The sequence below is a fragment of the Cicer arietinum genome, chromosome 6 (genome assembly GCF_000331145.2).
Source record: "Cicer arietinum cultivar CDC Frontier isolate Library 1 chromosome 6, Cicar.CDCFrontier_v2.0, whole genome shotgun sequence".
Classification (NCBI taxonomy): Eukaryota; Viridiplantae; Streptophyta; class Magnoliopsida; order Fabales; family Fabaceae; genus Cicer; species Cicer arietinum.
The window spans coordinates 60,712,638-60,722,419 of NC_021165.2; the positions used below are offsets into that span (position 1 = coordinate 60,712,638).

At 32.8% G+C, this 9,782-nt stretch overlaps 1 pseudogene; it reads left to right on the forward strand.

The window, feature by feature from the left end:
• The first annotated feature begins 3,290 nt into the window (after positions 1 to 3,290).
• Positions 3,291 to 8,381, forward strand: LOC101508635 (probable aspartic proteinase GIP2; annotated as a pseudogene).
• Positions 8,382 to 9,782: the final 1,401 nt, after the last annotated feature.

A 9,782-nucleotide genomic window follows, 5' to 3' on the forward strand; every position in this document is an offset into this window, starting at 1 on the left:
AGCATATAAGTGGCATAGTTGACCTTCACTTCTGCCTGACAGTTAATCATTTTGAAGATCTTCTCCACTTCTTGGATCCATTGATCCGCTTTCTCTGAATTCTCATCCCCCTTAAACTTGGGAGGATTGTAACGACGGAAGTCTTCTAATCCTCTTGACTCTGCAGCACGGATCTCTCTTCCCCTCTTTTTAAGATCACATTGAGTCTTGGCAGCAGTCTGTGCAGCAACCGAAGCAGCAATGTTATTCATAGCCTCCGCCATTCGATCGTCCCTATTAGCATTGGCTCTTAGAACGTCATTCCTTCTTGGCGGCATGGTTTTCCTATAAAACCATCACCAAGAAGAGTCTTAACACAACTTCCAATAATTCCAAAACTAGCTTCCGACCACATCAACCCATAATAATTATTGCGGACCTGACAACTCAACCCACCTAAACCGACGCATGATCAGATAACAACTCCCAACCTACAGGTTGACCTACAATCTATAACCAAAGGTTCCACAGCCCCCAAAGAAACCCAAACCAAAGCTCTGATACCACAATGTAACACCCCGATTTTCAAAGCGAGGGTGTATTTCTTTTTCAAAAGAAATTAAAATAAATCAGAGAATTAAATAAGGTAATACCTTTGGATAAATAATTGGGTCATTATAATTTACAAGCAGAGGAAAAGTTTCTCAAAATATGAATCCAAAATATTTACACATCAAAAAGTAGTACATGTAACCCATCGAAAATAACATGTCAAGCTGACAATATTAGTATAGGTACAGTCTTCCATTTTAAAATAAATACAATTCAAAAGAAAGACGTATGTTCCCTCTATGTCAACCTAATCTGATCATTCTCCAAAACAACTAAACGCCCTGAGTGATCTCCACGCGCCCCGTAAGATCCTCCTAACATAGCTCCAGTCAGGCATTCCCCTCTACATTCCCATCCTGCAGTTCTCGATCTCCTAATTAACACATGATAAAACAAAACATGGATAGATTCATGAGCAATTAATCATACAACTAAAAATGAGGATTTTCACTGAGCCAATCGATTGGGCAATCGATTGGGGTGAAGATTTTTAATGAAAACAGAATCCTGGGCTGAATTCAATCGATTGGTAAATCGATTGATTGGTTCCTGAGCCCCTGGTTTCGAGCCAATCGATTTCCTAATCGATTTGGTGAGGGATTCTTAATGAAAACAGAATCCTGGGCTGAATTCAATCGATTGGTAAATCGATTGATTGGTTCCTGAGCCCCTGACTTAAGGCCTAATCGATTGGGCAATCGATTTCTTAACTGATTCCTTTGAAAATTGATTTCGAAATCGATTGGCTAATCGATTTTGTTCATTTGGCCAAGCCCCTGTCTTTCATCCAATCGATTGGGAAATCGATTTCCCTGATCAGTTTTCCAAAAATTCATGAATTAACCTAAGTCATTCCTAATCAAGTCCACAACCTAACACTTAGCAATTCCTACGCGATTACTACGACACACGAAGGTTCGATAACCATCATACTCACACACAATACACAACACATAGCACTTAACACCTTCATCTCAGTTATCACGATAAATCAAAATTCGAATCACTCAATCATAAACTCAAATCAAACATGACTCGCGTGTCAAGCACCCTAATGCAATGCGCATATGCCAAAATGCATGGACTCGGAATTCCAAACCAAAACCCTCCTCGAAGGGCCGTAAATCATAATTGTACCGCCTATCGCAGGCCAAAGTACCAATTACCGAGGTGCCACCTATCCGAAGGGCCGTAAATCATAATTGTACCGCCTATCGCAGGCCAAAGTACCAATTACCGAGGTGCCACCTATCACGGGTCTGCAGGTTTACTAAAACGAATCTAAATTGTAAATGTACCGCCTATCACAGGCCAAAGTACTATTTACCAAGGTGCCACCTATTACGGGTTTGCACAATTTACAAAAAAGCGAAAACCATAAACGTACTGCCTATCACGGGCCCGTACCGTTTATCGAGGTGCCACCTATCACAGGTCTACACGATTTACAAAAAGCATGAAAATGCATGAGCATATACTGACTCCATCCACAACAATCGTTAAGCAAATGCAAATATTAAAAGATTCCCCATTTTTAACACCCATTTAACTTAAACGACTTTCAACACAACATTAAATAAATAAGTCATTAAGAGATTCAACATTAAGTAAACCGAGATATTAAAAGATTCCCCATTTTTAATACTCATTTGACTTAAACGATTTTCACAACAAACATTAAGCAAACAAAATTATTAAGAGATTCCCCATTCTTAATACTCTTTTAACTTAAACGACTTTCACAACAAACATTAAGCAATCAGAAATATTAACAGATTCCCCATTCTTAATACACTTTTAACTTAAACGATTTCAAAACAAACATTAAGTAAACAGAAATATTAAAAGATTCCCCATTCTTAATACTCATTTAACTTAAACGATTTTCAAAAAACAAACATTAAGTAAACAAGATATTAAGAGATTCCCCATTCTTAATACTCGTTTAACCCTAATGGTTTTCAAATTCCACACAAAATGAACTCAAACATATTATCAAATTCAATCCACGATCCACACCAAAACACATCAATTCATTTCTCCACAAAATCCAACCATACACATATCAAATTTCATCAGTATTGATTAAGAACACGTCAAATACGACAAACACAAATCAACACAATCCACCACTCAAACACAACAAGTTTCATTTACTAAAAATCATACATAAATGAGTTTAAATTCATTTTCCACGAAACATTCATCAATATAACCAAAACCTAACTCTAAGATTTTACCCATAAAGCCTTAGATTCCTTTTCCCCCAAATCAACACTTCAACCGTAATAAATTCCTTTCCACACAACCACAGATAAGTCCCTAAATGCAAACTAGAAGTTTGGAAGGAGCCCTTACCTTCACGTTAGCTTTAACGTTCGATTACGGTACCGCGAGTAAATCCGGTAAAATCTCCGCTCGCAACGTCGCCTCCAAAGTTGGTTCCCTAGCACCGTAGCGTGGTAGTGAGCAACTTTCCCTTCTATCTCTTCGCGAAACAAAGCTTAGATCTAGATGAAACAGGGAGGTTTGTGTTTGGCGGTTTTGAAATCCGTAACACCGTTTTTCTTTGTTTTCAAATCAAAGAGGAAGAGTGAAGCTGAGAAATTCTTGTTTTCTGACCCACTAATCCTTGGGTTTCTATTTTTGAAGCCAAAGAAATAAAAAGAAAGCAAAAACAACGAAGAAGAAAAAGGGAGATGGAAGGTGAGCGCGAGGCAGAGGAAGAAGAAGGAAAATGTTACGTTTTCTTTCTTTTGCCTTTCTTTCCTTTCCTTTTCTTTTCTTTCTTTTTCCTTCTTTTCTATTTTCTCTTCTTTCTATTTCCTCTTATTTTCCCTCCACACAAACATATATATATATATATGTTTATATATTTTAATTATAATTAACAAATATCTCAAAATAACTAGATATTTGTTAAATCACCCTTTCACCCATAACGCATTAAATTCTTCGTAAAAGATTCACTGCAGTTAAATTAATTTATTCATCGACGAGTAATTCTAATCGGAATCAAAATATCTTTTTGGTCATATAAACTCCCAAAATATTAATAACTTTGGCTAAAAAGCCTCCGAGTTCAATACCAAAATACACTAAAATAAATAAAGTATACTTTAAAATTATGGGTCTTACAGAACCCATGAGGAGCAACAACAAATATATATGGCAGCAAATTAATTAAAATTAAAGAGCATAAAGAACACCGATATTTTAATGTGGAAATCCCTTCAATGCAACGGTAAAAATCATGGGTCATCTAGACCAAAGAAATAGCTTCACTATAATCAAATAAGGGTATAGGAGAGTCTGCAACCAGCCTACAACCAACCAAATTATGCCTACAACCAGCCAAAATAGCAAAGCGCTAAAGCCTACAAATGAAAACCAAGAAGAAGAAAAAAACCCAAAAAACCTGCTTCGGTGCGAGCCCAATTACTCATTCTCCAGATATCCTTTCACTGATCCGGCCATTGAAAACGAAGAACTAAATTTTGCAAATTTGTTGTCTAAATATCAACCAAATCCAATGGTTAAAGAATTCACAATTGACGTTTTTCTTAGACTGATTTAACAAAATGTGGATTAGGGTTTACTCTTCTCTTTTCTCTTTTGGTGGCTACATTTTTTTTTTCAAAATAGTCTTTATCTTTTTCAACCCTAATAATACCCCTCTCCACTTTAATAAGTGAGACACATGAACTACAATATTGGACTTTTCCTACATAGGAAGGGAGCCCAATACCCAACAAGTATCACATGAGAAAATATTAAAATTGGTTCAACTAAATCAAGTAATAAAACGTTATAATAGCACCCGCTGAAGATAAAGTAGTGAATAAAACAATGACTATTGATGAGGTTAATGATTTGGCCAATGATAACAATAGATGACAATGGGTCAACGTTTCCTCGCTAATGACACAAAATTGTAGATGTAGTTTAATATTTTGCTCAATTTAGTTTAGGTATCTTCATATCAAAACACAGAAATAGAGCGTATATAAAATCAAATTAGAGAGAGAGAGAGAGAGAGAGGTGTACTAGTAATAATCGATTGATCGGTGAATTAAAGAGAAGAAGATGATTTCTTTGAATGAAATGAATCATTTGTTATATAGTAGTATCATTGTATACTATTTCTATGGGCCAGTTTTTCTAACGTTTGAAACTCCTTAGATGTGACTTCATTCTAAGATTCTAACATCTTTGATGTAATCCAACTCGCAAGTTAGTCCGTAGATATACCCCAACTTCAGGTTATAATCTATTTACACAGTTTTAGATTTCAACTAGGATTTAAAATTAATGTTTTCTCGGTAGTTAAAATGTGTAAATATAATTATACATTAAAAATATAATTTTGGAAGTATATTTCTGTATGATATATTATATTCGAAAGTGTACTTCATTGGTATTTTTTTTTAGAAAGTTCACTTTTTAGTATGATAGAAAATTTCATTTTGTTTTGAAAGTTTATTGGAGTAACATTGTGTTGGAAAATCCATTCAAAATTTCAGATAAATGCATATGAGTGGAAATTTAAGAGAGATGGAACAATTAATATCGTGTTAAGAGGTGAAATATATGCAATTTTTGGTGATCAATGTTGAGGTAAAAACCTCTTTGATATATGTTTTAATGACAACAAACCTTGTGAAATAAATGATTAAGTTTTATGAGCGGTGATCTACTAAAGATTTCATTTGAGTTTTATTTAAGAAACATGAATTGCCTAAGTGAACAAAAAAGAAACCATTCACATCATCAAAGTTCATAAGTATTTACTCCATAATGAAAGAATCTCAAAAAGAAAATACCATATATCAATCATTCAAGAGAATCAATTATCACACCATGTTATAAATTAAAACAAATAATATCTTAACTACATTGGAAATTGATGACAAGACCATTATGGAAAAACAAATATCATTCTGGTTTATTAAAAAACATCAGAATGAAAATCGAAGATAATTCTTGTTTATTAAAAAACAACAATCTGAAAAATGAAGATCATTATGGTTATCATAAACAGAAGTCTGGAAAAGCGAAGATCATTTTAGTTTATTATCAAGATCATTCTAGTTATTTCATTTATGGGCATAAGTAAAATGAATCTTTTTCCATAGTCTAGACCTTAAGATAAACACATGTCAAGACTACTCAAAACAATACTCAAGCCCAAAAAAGTCTAGCTAAAGGCCCAAAGAAGCAAACAACATCAAGATCAGTCTAACTTTTGAAACTCCTAGCATTCAATGGAAAACTAAGCATCACACTAGAATTCATGACATAGATAGTAAAATCAATGTTACAGAATTGATGAGACTATTTGGAAATTATATTGCTGTGAAGGTTACAAAGTTGATCTGCTTGAAACAAACACTACACACACCGAGAAGCAGGACTTCATATTGTCTTCTTTAGTCCATGTTGCTGTTCATGATAATGAATCATTAGTGAGGTTTGCTGCATGTCAAAAATCTTCAATTGTTCAACATCAAGATCTTAACTTATGATAGAACCTGTAAAATCAAAGAAAGGGAATAATGGTATATTATTGAATTGAAGTGGTGAGCTTGAAGCTCTACAATGGTGGAAATAACATAATTCAAGTGATAAACCAGAGTCGCAAAGATCCTTTCTAGGTTGAAAGGTGCATATTGTAATTGATCAATGTGTGATCAAGAGAAAACGTGTGAAGGATAACATTTTGGTTCTGAAGCACATAGTTAAAATCTCAAGGTTGTGAGGATTGAACTAGCCCGAGTTGGGCGAATCAATATACTTTTTGTGTGTGATCTTTCTATTCCTTATCTTTAATAATTTGCACACAAATCGAACTTCATTATAAACTATTTTTTTTATTTACATCTAACATATGCAGAACATTATGGACATTCTGTTTCAATTTAAATTAAGCATAGGAAGCCAAATTTTAAAAGAGTCACAATTCAAACCCCATTTCTTGTGATTGACAGTGCTACTTGGATCAATTGGAGACTTGAGACAATTACATCATTGAATACTCATATAAATAGTTGATGTATCACTAACCATATTCTAGAGAGAGAAATATACAAGTAGTTATTTTATTATAAGTGACATGTGAAATTTTATTATGAGTGAGATGTGAAATTTTATTATTATCATTCTTTGTAGCTCTTTTTGTAGTGTGTTTGAAGAGTGTTTCATCACATACAGTGGTGGATCTTTGTTGGGACAAGGGGTGGCCAAAGTTGCCAACTATTTTAAAAAACAATAATAATATAAATGAAAAAAACTACAAAAAAAAAGAGTTAAATAACATAATACATACACCTTTTGATCTAAATTTCAATATGTATGTTGTGAGTTACGTTCAAATATATAAAACTTAAACTAATGATTTAATAAACACAAAAATTTAATCAAATCAATTAATTTAAAATCAAATCATATAAACTCAACCTCTATCTATCTGAGGATGGTTTCAGTTAATTTAAAATCAAGTGCCGACGTCCAAAAGAAACTATTTTATTTTATTTCACATTATATATATAGTGTTATCTTAAGAAATTGTGATGTACTTACATATTTTTTATCGTTTTAAAAATTTAGTGTTTTAAAAATGTCAGTCTGATTTAATTGAAGCAAATCAATATGTTTAGTTTGATTTAGATTTTGTGAGTTTTAAAAGGTCAATCAAATAAACTATATTTTTGCTTCAACTTTTACCTTAAAAAAACAAATCAAAATGGTATGTTTCATCTATAACTCTATCGCTTCTAATTTGTGCAACTTCTTAGTCTAATTTCTCTACCTTTATTCTTGTGTTTACAATTTTTTATGCATTTAAATTGCATACCTGCAACTAAAAATTCATATATAATAAAAAATTATAATTAATTTATTAATTAAAGTTTAAACTTTTGGCACCCCTATAGATATTAGTCAAGCTCTACCAATGATCCCAAATCCATGATTGTGTGGGTAAATTTGTTAGTGTGTAATTTTTCCCAGAGATAATATTTTAGTGTGACCGACTTATAGCTTATGGTTTTATTAAGTATTAAACTCAAGAGAGAATTTAAGATTGATGAAATTGATGGTTGACCCATGCTGCTGTTCATGATAATGCATCATTAGTGAGGTTTGCTGCATGTCACAAATCTTCAATCTAGTCATTGATCTAGCTGGTGAAAATCTTTGTTTGGTATGATTGTGAGACTCACCACAATTCAGCATCCTACATTCATATTGAATGTGGCTCAAATATATGTCCTGATATTACATGTATTGGCTGCAATGGTCCTTTCAAACCAGGTTGCACAAACAACACATGTCTTGCTAACACAATCAACACATTAGCCAATTTCATTTTTGGTGGTAGACTTGGTCAAGATTTCATTTTCATTTCTGGCTTGCTTAGTAGCTGCACTGGCACTGATGGATTTCCATCATTCACTGAAAATGATTCACCACTTAATTGATTACCAAAAATCACCAAACGAATCATTGGTCTTGCAAGATCAAATCTTTCAGTATCAACACAACTTGCATTGAAAAATAAACTTCCACCTAAGTTTTCTCTTTGTTTACCTTCTTCAAATAAACAAGGATTCACTAACTTGCTTGTTGGATCAATTGGAAAAGACCCTTTCCAAGAACTCTATAAATTTGTTCAAACAACACCATTAATTGTTAATCTTGTTTCAACAGGTGCAATTTTTTTTCAAGGTGTTCCTTCCATTGAATATTTCATTGATGTGAAAGAAATTAAACTAGAGTCGCAAAGATCCTAACTAGAGAGAAAATTCTCCTAACAACCTCTTATTCTCAAACCCCACTCAAGTGCTTCAATCCTTGCTTGCGTGTTTAACATGAAAAATACCCAGAATCATGTCCTCAAAAACTGGTGACTATATGGATAAATTTAGAAGACAGACACAAAATTTATTACACTGAAATACATAAAATTCTGTTTTAGAAATAGAGGACCAGAGATGTTACAAGAAATACACCAGAAACAATAATAGAGATACATTGGTTTGTGATAACAAATGGTTTCCTCCCAATACATTTTAGAGTCTTAGTCTCTCCTTTTCAAGAATTAGAGAGCTTGGCCTTTCCCTCCCAATTTCTAATCAATAACCGCCTACCCTCCTTTTTGCAATAACTTCATTTATTCTAATCACATAAAAATAATTGTCATAACTCTAATATTTACTAATAAGATGTCTAACACAGTTAAATCAAGCGAAAGCTAAAACAATAAGATTTCCCCAACAAATCAACCCAAAATCATAGCAATGTTAGTTTATATCTTATAGTAGCATTAAGTATATATTCTATTACTTCACATAATTAATTGCATCTCACAAGTTACATGCAACAGATACATAGTGCCATTTTATATTCAACTCTTCAAGAGAAAATCCTTTTCTAGTTCTAACTTTCAAGCTTTGTTCATGAACAATAGGCCTTTAAGTCCCAATTATAAGATTGGGGAATATTGTAATAGCTTTTCTCTAATAAGCTTTAGAATGCGACATCCACAACATATCAACGAAAAAGTAACCATCAATACTAATCCACGGTCAATACAAAGGACTAACCTTAAATAATTACTAAAATGAGTTTTAAGAGTGCATAAAAATACACCGAATTACAATGTCTTATCTTCCCTATTGCTTGATTAAGCCATCTCTTCAAATAGTTGTGCTAAGATTTAACTAGTGCTTACCTGATTATAGCATTTGGACACATGTTTTTAGCTTTTTAGTTTGGTATTTTAAAAGCTCTTTATAGCTTAGATTAATATTTTTAGATTGTTTCTAAATTTGAGACGAATTTGAATTATAGTTTTATTATTTGCATTTTAACTCTTTCTCTCTATGTAGATCATAACTTGAGCTCTAGATATCGGATTGGCGCATATGAGCAGTCGTTGGAAAGATAAAAGTCTAAGCTACAACTTTTGTGTTGGAAGAAAAGACCAATTCCGAACTTTTCTGGGGCTAAATTGCAAATTTCGTAATCTGAATTTTTGTAATAATTTTAATTAGTGGGCCACTTGTTTTTAAACCCTAAAGCCCAATATCAATTATTATATATTGACAGGTTTGTTTCTTTTCTATGGACGTAAAAATTAAGATTCAAATTGCTACCATAAATAAATAGTTTTATTTTAATTTTATGGAAGG